Raw genomic sequence first — 11,248 nt, forward strand, 5'->3', positions numbered from 1 at the left:
TTAAATAAATGGGACATACTTCAAAATATTCCAAGGGGCTTCATATTGGAATTCCAACCCGTCACTTAATGATTTGTATTCCACCTTAGCAGCTTCCAAGATGACCTCCTTAGTAGCATTTAAACGGGCATCATCAATTTTGGTATAAAGTTCGTTGAATAATAGAATTTCAGTTTTGATTTAATACCATTTTGCTGTGATATCTAGGTTATCACAACAGTTTGCAGCAGTTATTCGAGTTTCAGCGTTAAATATATTAGTTAAAGGAGTCCAAAACATTAGATCGTTCAACTTGCTGGTCTCGTACACATGAATATATGCACGACCAAGAACCAATTACTCTTCATTGGTTCGTGGTTTTGAAGTCATTTTTAGTGAAATAAATAAAGTAAATTCCAAATCTAATATATGAAGAGCTAATTGTTCATATCCATTTTAATTGTATCACATTACAATTTTACCTTGCAACTATGGACTCACCTGTACCACTTAGATGGAGCAATGAAGAGGAGGTCTCTTTGGTTCAAGCTTGGATCGTAACTATAAAGGAGGATTTTCCACCAAGTCCGCCAGAAGTTCGCTTTGGATCATTTTGGTCTCGTGTCTGTCATTTGATTCACCATCAAATGGGTTGTACTCAATATTGAAGAAGAAGAGATGTCAAAGCAAAGTTGCTGGATTTGAAAAAACTGGTCAAGCATTTTCAACATATTTACAACGAGCTGGATAATGAACATGCGAATATGGATGAATACATTCTCATACATGTGGCTATGGAGTTATACCGTTTTTTATCTGATGGTAGGGATTTTATGCATTGGTAGGCATGGAATCTTTTAAAGAATGTCCCTCACTTTTAATATGCATGTTAGTTAAATAAGATTAGAAGTAGAATGTTTTTAAGTTACATTGTTTGTTTTTTATGTGTGTTTTGTTACTCCTTTAATGTATGTTGTTTCGATAATGATGATTAAACATGAATTAAGAAGAAACATCCATTTTCATTTCATTAAAACATTAACCCATAACTAGTACATAATAGGACAAAATGCAATGGCGTACATGAATAACTACTACATAATAGGACATAAAATGCAAAGGGGTAAATGAATAAATACTTCTATTTGGGAGGTAAATGAACACCCTTTCATTTGGTATTTCCCATTGCACATGTGATGGTATATAATTCACCATCTCAGATCCGAATGTAGCTCGATAGATGACAACTTTCAACTTATAATAAACCATTTCGTGAATGGCTTTAGACGTATTGGTTCTTAGAGATGTTATAGCGTGCCCACAAGGTATACCACTTTTTTGCCATTTCCCACAACTACATACCCTACGTTCAAGTTGTACTTTGCTAGTGTCGAAATTGTCATCGACTTCAAATGTATCCCCATAAATACGTCTTGCCTCCTAATTGTAAGACTTCATATGCTTTTGAACCTTATTCTTAGCATAAGGGGTCACACCAACAGAAATCCTCCCTGTAATATTTGTTAATTTATAAATAATAACATAAGAAAAAAAAACTATAACTATAAAGGTACCTTAAATTTCATCCCATTCAACATATGCCAATTGTATCGACTGATTTATTAACTTAATAATCGTTGTTATAGGTAACTCATGTGTGGAGGTGGATATATTTTTCAGAATTTTAGGAATATAAGTGGATTTAAATTGTAACGTACTTTAGGAAAAAATGTTCGTGCCCATTTTGAAATTACTATATTGTCAAGCCAGAAAATTGGACTCCTAAAGAAGGTGCAGAAAAGTGGATTCCTACATACACATTGCAAGCTTTCCAAACAAAAGTAAAATTCATGAACACTATATGAATTGCATGACTTCCAAAACAATGTTTTGACTTCCATATCATTTTGTCCGATAAAATCTCGTATTTTTTGAGCTATATGTTTGGGACAATACCCATGATACGAATCTGGGTAGACTCTCTCGACGACACAGTCTATTTTATCACATAGGTTGCTTATGAAACCATCCTCTTTATTGTCACCTAAACATTCTTTTAACTTCATACTGAACTATTCCCAAGATTCCTCACACTCTAAGGTTCCTAAACCAACTGCTAAGAGTAGGGGTTCATGGTTTCCGTCAAAAGCCATAGTAAAGTACATTATTGTCAGATAGTTGCCAAGTAGGGGTAAATAACCCACATATATTAACGGTATCATGTACCTAAGGAAGGTACGGATCTACAAAAAAACATACTTATATTGGTGATAAGTTAAATCTAATCGAGGTACATTACCTACAACTATTAATTAACTCAATAAAATAAATTTGTTATACCACACAAGCTAAAGCTACGAAACCGAATTGAAAGTGGTTGGTATCTATTTTCTTGATGGTGTGAAGGTATTCAGATTTGTTCTTTCAAGATTATGCAAGAATATTGGTAGGTGACAAAAGCTTCTTTCGGTGTAAGTACTCATTTTCACAAGCAATGAACGTGTTTTACACTTATCAAACAAATCCAATTAGAAATATACACAAGTTTGTGCTTTCTTGCACTTTATAGAAAAACTTGAAGGATTCATAGTCAAACCAGATGATTTCATTGTCAAACTTTACTGATTGACAAGACAAGGCAGTGTACTTTTCTGCACTTTATAGTTCAACTTGAAGGATTCATAGTCAAACCAAATGATTTCATAGTCATACTGATTGACAAGACAAGGCAGTGTACTTGTTTTCACTTCATAGTTCAACTTGAAATATTCTTTGTCAAACCAGATGATTTCATAGTCAAACTTTACTGATCGACAAGACAAGACATTGTACTTGTCTGCAGTTTTTAGTTCAACTTTTTGGATTCATAGTCAAACCGGTTGATTTCATAGTCAAACTTTATTGATTGACAAGACAAGGTAGTGTACTTGTCTGTAATAAAAATTCTTGTATAAATGGGTAATACTCACTCCATGAAAATTATCTGTGAAGTCAATCGTATTTGATCAAATAAATCAGGCAAATGGCATACTGCAATTTCGGAGGTGAACGTATCATTAGGATATCGGGAACAACTAAAAACGCAGAAAGATTATTTTCCGCTTACCCATATATGGGATCATGATTTAATTCTTTAATAATTACACCCTCATATTTATATGACAACTATTCTTCTTGTCTATCTTTAAATTAACAGGGACCAAAATGTGGGTTTAACAGTTGGGTTGATGAAGAGAATGACCAATCTTCTATGGTAATAGCTAAGGTAGCTAAGTCTAATAAGCACTTTCAATCAGAAAACAAGTTGGAGATATCATTGGTTTGTAGTTGGGTGTTGTTTTTGGCAATTATTGTTTACAAGTTGTAAGCTTTTTAATTTTTTTATATGTTTAAAGTTGTAACGTCAGCAACATGGTTTATTTGTTGTTATGTTTAATGTTTTGAAGTTGTAACGTTAAAAAAAAAGGTGGAATCGTTGTTATGTTTTAACTATTGAAGTTATTACTACATTACGTATGAAGTAATTATTATTTAATGCTTGATATCAAATCCAACATTCAATTATATATATATATATATATATATATATATATATATATATATATATATATATATATATATATATATATATATATATATATATATATATATATATATATATATATATATATATATATATAACGCCTAAAACTAATTGTTCCATAAACATACTAACGAAAAAAACACAATCTCCCAACTCACCACTTTGTTGGGAAACATTTGTTTCCAAAATGAATTTCATATCCAATGGAATCATTGGGATGTTCCTCTGTGCCCAGTAGTTTATCTTGTCTAAATGATTTGCCACATGAGCCGTAAATTTGCTAATGGTTCCATCTGACTCGAATTTTTCATAAGTATTCTTATTGAGACTCTCATAAAGTTGGAATTTATTGACTCCAATCGTAGTTCCACAAATAACCAGTGATTAGGAAATGAATGAATCAGCATTAGGACCTATACAAAGTTTAAAATAATAATTATGTTTACATAACACGATACAAAAACAAAACAACAATAATGAAATTAATTTGAAAAAACAAATTCTAGTTTACTGTATCCACATTCCACCAAGGAACCATGAAGTTGGGGTATGTAGCAATACCAGACATAAACGCCTTCCAATCGAAACCATCCTCGAGAACATGGCAAGCAAAAATTTTTGGAGGCATTATTGTATACCGATGACTATCAAATCGTCTATCCATCAACAGTCTAGTCCAAATCATCAGATGCTGCGAAAGTTATGATACTTTTGTTATTAATTGATAAATAAAAAGCGATTACAATAATAAAATAAAAGATAGTTACCGCTTCATCCAACCATCCGTTGTGTATATACCCAAACAACACACTCCAAAACTCCCTCTCTAAGACCAAATTGTACAAACGGTGCTCCACATTATATGCATGAAAAAAATAATTTTGTAACACAACCTCACTGCCTGCTACATAAGGTTGCAAGCTCAAAACCAAAAAGTCGTGAACAACAGCGAATGTTGGAGGAGGAACGGGGGTTGTTGATTTGGCATCAACCTTCTTCTTTGGTCTTGTCTTTTGCTTTGGTGTCGTGTCCAACTAAAACAATCACTACAAGAAAAATACCCTTTTACGATGCGCAAAACATGACGCTCTTTGATTTATGTTACGCATTAGAGAGCGACGTTAAACAAGTGTCATCTCTTCAAAAAATTTAAGGATTTAGGTCGTGCGTTACTGAGTGCCCTTAAATTAGTGTCTCATGTAAAATATTAAAAACACGAAAGGCACTTGTGCGTCGTCTGTGAATGTCGTTTTATATTTTTATTAAGAAACGCGCGTCTCGCGTCTCGGAGGGAAAATGAAATCCCCAAATTTTTTAAACCCCCACCTTCTTCTCCCTCGTCTCCACCCCTCATTTCCTCTTCTAGCCTCAAATTAAGGATCAATTGCTTCACATCATGTTTAAGGTTAAGGGTTTGAGATTTCTTCCAAATCAACCGTCACACTAAAATTATGGATCAATTTTTTAAACCCCCACCTTCTTCTCCCTCGTCTCCACAAACACACCGTCATCAGATCCCTTCGCTTCTCAGGTACTCCGAATTCTCCATTGCTGCTTCTTTAGACTTTCCTTACACGGTATTGTTCATGGTTTTAGCTTAATCCTTTACCGGGGTTAGCAACCACCTTTATCACCTATTAGTTTCATATATATCATTGACCGTCTCTTTCGATTCTTCCCAGGACTCCAATCTCTGGTTTTTATTTTGTTTCCACCTCCTTCTCTCTTTCAATAACTATTCTTCTTCATCACCTTCTCTTTTTCTTCTTCTGCGAGGGTTTTCGTAATAACTTTCTTCATCTGTAAATCCGGCCTTGAACCACCACTATTCTCGCCTCCATCGTCGCCTGTGAGAATGATCTACTTGGACCCTGAAAAAGAGAGCAACGAAGGGGAAGATATGGTGGTGTTCTTGTGTCTGATTGATTTCAGCCCCTTCGCGACCACACATAGTTCCCATCAAAAATTATGTTGCCCTCACTGTCTCTTATATCAAATACCTGTTACACCTCCTTCATCAATTCATCAGTTTTCTTCCCCATCGGCTATGGTTCTACTGTATCGATGCTTTCTCGACGTTCCAGTTACTAACACTGGTGGTAGAAGAAGACGGTGGATCGGCGGTACCATACCAAGCGCCTATACAGGTAAACTCCAACTCTCTCGATTTCTGCCTTTTTTTTTTCAGTAAAACCGATTAATTTGAGGTTAGTTAGGGTTTTTCACTTACTCCTCAGTCCTCGACTCTTCTCAACGATTTTTGGTGTATACCCCACCAACTTTGGTGAACTCTCAAGCAAATTAATTGTCTGAGTGTTGAGTGACTGGGAAAGAATACGTTTTGTAGGCTACTAAAATGTGCATCTCTATAGTTTTGTAAGGTTGATCTTACTCTGATTCTTCATAACCCCTTCCCTAATTCTCATTTCTTTATCATACCTTAGTACTACATTCATCATTCTTCTTCTACTGATATGTGAAGCAATTTGTTTTGAACAGGTTTTTTCTGATGGATTGCATAGACAAACTACATACACAACAACCAGACTTGGTACATTCAGGTACACCATTAATGGTTCATTAACCAAAAAAACATAGATTTATTGTTTTTGGTTGTTTATGTGACTCTTTAATTACTTGATAGGATTCTGACACACAAGGCACTTGAAGCCAACGATGGGAAGCCACTACCCTTATATCAAAAATCTTTCTGCGGGCTGACAGCTGGTGCTATCGGAGCCTGTGAAGGAAGCCCTGCTGAGCTGGCACTCATCCGGATGCAAGCTGATGCCAGCCCAACGTAGTAACTACACAAACCCATTCCACACGCTCTGCAGAATAACTGCAGATGAAGGAGTTTTAGCTCTCTGGAAAGGTGTTGGTCCCACTGTGGTTAGGGCAATGACATTAAACATGGGCATGCTTGCTTCCTATGATCAAAGTGTTGAGTTCTTCAAAGGCAATCTTGGTTTTCTGAAGCAGCTACAATTGTAGGTAAGATCAAATCACAAAACCATAAAACCATAAAATTGTAATAAAACCACTATAACAGAACTGAATGATTTTTTAATGCTATGAATGATTTCAGGGGCAAGTTCTATATCAAGGTTCTTTGTTGCTGCATGTAGTTTACCCTTTGAATTTGTGAAAAATACAGAAGGGGCATGTTCTATATCATGGTTCTTGGTTTTGATTGGTCTATTTTTTTATTTTCTCCTTTTATGTTTGGGTTCCAACTTCTAGGACACTGGAAAATCGTTTTATGTTTAGGTTTTGATTGGTCTATTTAATTTATGTGAATAGACCCCTTATTCTCCGTTTTATGTTTGGCCAAAGTTGTTCAACAGTGGAACCAGTTCATTGTCATTTCTTGCTTATTTGCTATTTTCATAGACCCCTTATTCTTGTACTTATTGTTAGTGAATAAGGTAAAATTGAATTTTGGTATGAAATTATCATTTTCTGTGTTAGGTTATTAATGTAGTGTGAAAACTTGTTGCTTATGCTCATTAGTTATTATTTCACTCTTGTTCTGCATAATCTTAGTAAGTGTTTCTTTTTGACTTAATGGTATTAATCCTGACAGATAAAGAAGGGTGTTTGTTGTTTGACTTATTATACCAGAGCAACTCAAACTCTTAAAGCCATTATATTTGACAAAAAAAGATGGTGGCTTTCAGAAGCATAACCGACTTTATATACCTCATGCATATGCTTCTTCAGGTAAATAATCACCCTTTTTACATTAACTTTTTTCAGTTCTCATTCCAATATAATATAATTTTTGAGTGTAATATTTCTATGAAAGTCTTTTTCAGTTCATATTAGCATTCATTTCACCAAAATCAAGAGTTGTAGGTGTTAGAGACTTGGTTGATCATCCTAGAAAGATTGCGTTACATTATCTTTCTAGATTTTTCTTTCTTGACTTATTTATCGTATTACCAGTTCCTCAGGTAACATTCTATTTCAACCATATACATTGCTATTATTTCAACCATATACAATAATAACATTATGTAACTCTATTGGTTAATCTTCTCTACAATCACACATCATCCCATTCTTTACAAGATGAGGTAGCATCAATCATCATGCATCTTGCCACGTCAACCATGTCACAGAATTCCGAAAATAACCCTATTTCTTTATTCTAATCTGATGAAGGTATCGATAACCTTTTTCTTTTATTCTCTGTACTCGCCCTTTGGTGTAAGAACGTTTACTTCATGCTATTTACACCATGTGCCACTCTCCCTTACAGGTGATAACTAACTACCTAATACAGGTGATTTTTTTGTTCATTGCTATAATGATCATAGTTCTTACAGGTGATTTTTTTCAGGAACATTAACAATTGGTAAACCCATTGTCACAAAAATACTCACAAAAACACCCCAAGAATATTCTGAATTACAGTTATGTTCTAATCTTGTAACTTCTGTGTCTAATTTATATTTTTACAAAGTTTAATATAAACAACTATAATGTTGGCTAAGTTCAACAGAAACATGGTCAGAAAATGATGTTCTGAAGTTAGATACTGCTGTTGAATCCAATATAATACATCCAATTGGAAAAGCTATCCGGGAAGCTGCCAAGGCTGCTAAATGTCCCTATGTAACAATACCGTATAATAATTACTGTTTTGCCCTTACTGAAATGAAATCACTACTTTTTTTCAATTTATAAATATGATTGATTGATTTGTTAATGGTATGCAGGCTAATGATGGTACATATATGGAGGAACCTGGTTCTGGTGCAGTAACTTCAATTGGGAAGAAGATAACTTCTGTTGGGACAGTGGAATAGGTTAGAAGGTATAATAAATTGTAATGAGAAAAAAATGAAAATATTATGCTGTAAATAATAGGAAGAAATGATGAAAGTAGGATATGTTATTTGTGAAAAATACATAAAAAGCACTTATACTTTACCATTGATCAGTTTAGCCAATTAACTACCATCTATAATGATTAAGCCATCATACTTATTTTTTACTTTTTAAGAAAACCATTTTCATTGTTTACTTGGTTTTGAAAAAGGGAAAAATACGTAAAAGAATAACATACTTTCAAGATTTTATCAATTTAGCTACTGAACTAAAATCATTATTTATGATTAGTATGATAATAGTTTGGTGGCTAAATCAATAAAACATAACAATTTGGTGGCTAAATCAATAAAACATAACATTCAGTGGATAAATCAATTAACTGATGAAAGTATGTTGTTCTTTTGGTGTTTTGGCATGATTATAAAACCAAATAACCCAGAAAATCTTGTTCTAAATAGTCAAAAAGTAAAATGATTTAATCACTACATAGAATAGTCAATTGGGCTAAATGACAATACTAGTTATAATAATAATAATAATGTATCTTCTAAGTATCATAGTTTAAAATATTATATGGAAATTGAGGTTTATATATTATATTATATACTCACAGTAGACTGCAAGTACTCTGGAGTAAGCTTGAATCCTTCTAATAAGAAGACAAAAGGGTTCTTCCCTATTTGGGATGTTTGCTTTGAGAGTAAATTCTTTTTTAGCGCTTTTTACTTTACATTACAGCATGCTTTTGTACAGTGTTTGACCTGTATTGGACTTGCAACGGGACTATAACTGATTACAGTAAGACAAAAATTGCAATATTTTTTTTCATCAAAAGTGGGACACCATATGAATCATGTCAAGTAGGCAACATTATCGACTGTGAATCATGTCAAGTAGGCATATGACAAATTTCAAAAGCTCCAAAACATTTGCTTGTTAATGGGCATCCAGTTGTAATAAGAGGTGTAAAGAGACAAAAACCATGCATGCACCATATCTTGGTCTTTAGGAAATGAAGCAAGCTATGGACCAAATCATGCTGCTCTTTCTGGTATATATATGATTCGAATTGTTTTGCATCAAAGTTACCTTTCACTTTATAATTTATATTGATTGATACAAAATCATGTATTTCAGGGTGGATTCGTGGGAAGGATCCATCAAGAGTTGTACACTATGAGTATGGTGAAGCAATCGATAACACATTTGGTCTGCAAGGAGGGTTTATTTGGGATTGGGTTGAACACTTTTGAAACTCATCTCTTAAATTTTATAAAATTGTAAATGTGGTGCAAGGGTAGTTCTAAATATTTGCATCTGGTTTCAGGGGTTACTCAAGGAAAATGCAAATGGTAGCAAATACTAGGCATATGGAGGTGACTTTGGAGTTACACCAAATGACTTAAATTTCTGCTTAAATGGTCTCATATGGCCTGATCGGACTCGTCATCCTGTTCTAAATGATGATTACTACAATTGTTTGCTTAGTATTTAGGTTTTTGTTTAGTTATTTCCAACAAAAATGTTTCCATGATGAATCTTTTGGTAGAGACAGCGTACAAGAATTACTTCATTGAGCTAATTATGATGCGATCCTTTGTTTATTTGTTTTCAGAGGTCAAGTATTGCTATCAACCAATTAAAATTTTGTTCACCAATGGCGTAATTAAGGTATCAATATCATCACTCTTACTTATTTGTCGATATCATTTTCATGAAAATGTTTATGTTGCGTATAATATATTCATATGTCCAGTTGTGCTTTTCTATATAGCAAATGCTAACCTTGGTCTTTGCGGTTTTTGTTCATAGATTACCAACACCAATTTCTTTCAAACAACAGAAGATCTAGAGTTTAATTGGGTGATTGAAGGTGGTGGATGTAAACTTGATTCTGGAACTCTCAGTCTACCAACATTAGAGTTTAATTGGGTGATTGAAGGTGATTTTGGTTCTTGAAAAAAGACTCAAGATATCATATTTTTGCATGGCTAGAAGCTTTAGAGGAAATGAGACTCAAACAAAAGTAAACACACAAAGAGTTGTTGGCACATAGTAAGCTAAATGATGCAATTGTATATAAATGAGTTCATTTTTTTTATAACGTTTACTCACTTTTAGAATAATTATTTGTATTTGACATATTAGTGAAATGAATTATCTTTGTTATTTATGGTATTTTATTTTGTATTATGAGATTTTTAATGTATTATTTAAATTGAAAATTAGTAAATCTATAAATTATATATTTTTTTAAACATTTAAAATTATGATACGCAAAAATGTGTGTCATCTTCATTTATGACATGGCCTTTCTTGACAGGGGCTTTCTTGATACGCATTGTGTGTCATTAACACGCGCGTCGTAAGGTTACGACATGAGAATGCGTGTCGTCTTCCTTTATGACAGGGCCTTCCTTGATACGCGTTGCGTATCGTAAACGCGCGTCGTAAATGAGCGTCGTAAATGCGCGTCGTCTATAGACGACGCGCAAAAGCGTGTCATCTCTCTTTATGACAGGGCCTTCCTTGACGCGCATTTGCGCGTCGTCTGAGCCTTTGACGACGCGCAATGAGCGTCGTAAAAGGCTGTTTTTCTAGTAGTGAATATTGAAATGTTTAAATCATTATGTTTCGAATAATTCACATAAAAACGTTTAATTAAGATATTTGCTTTTAAATTCAATGAACACCTCAGTGTAAGGAGTACACCTATACTTTGATGGATTTTGAAGCCTATGTCTATCGGATTTAACTTCATTGCCATCAAAAACATGATCATCAAAATGATTTACGGTCCCTATAATTGTTACATCTTCCTCTAACACCTAAATTAATAAGATATAA

General features: G+C 33.8%; 1 pseudogene; it reads left to right on the plus strand.

The window, feature by feature from the left end:
- The first annotated feature begins 2,933 nt into the window (after positions 1-2,933).
- LOC111890124 (mitochondrial dicarboxylate/tricarboxylate transporter DTC-like) lies at positions 2,934-7,051 on the plus strand (annotated as a pseudogene).
- Positions 7,052-11,248: the final 4,197 nt, after the last annotated feature.

Source organism: Lactuca sativa, chromosome 6 (genome assembly GCF_002870075.4).
Source record: "Lactuca sativa cultivar Salinas chromosome 6, Lsat_Salinas_v11, whole genome shotgun sequence".
Lineage (NCBI taxonomy): Eukaryota > Viridiplantae > Streptophyta > Magnoliopsida > Asterales > Asteraceae > Lactuca > Lactuca sativa.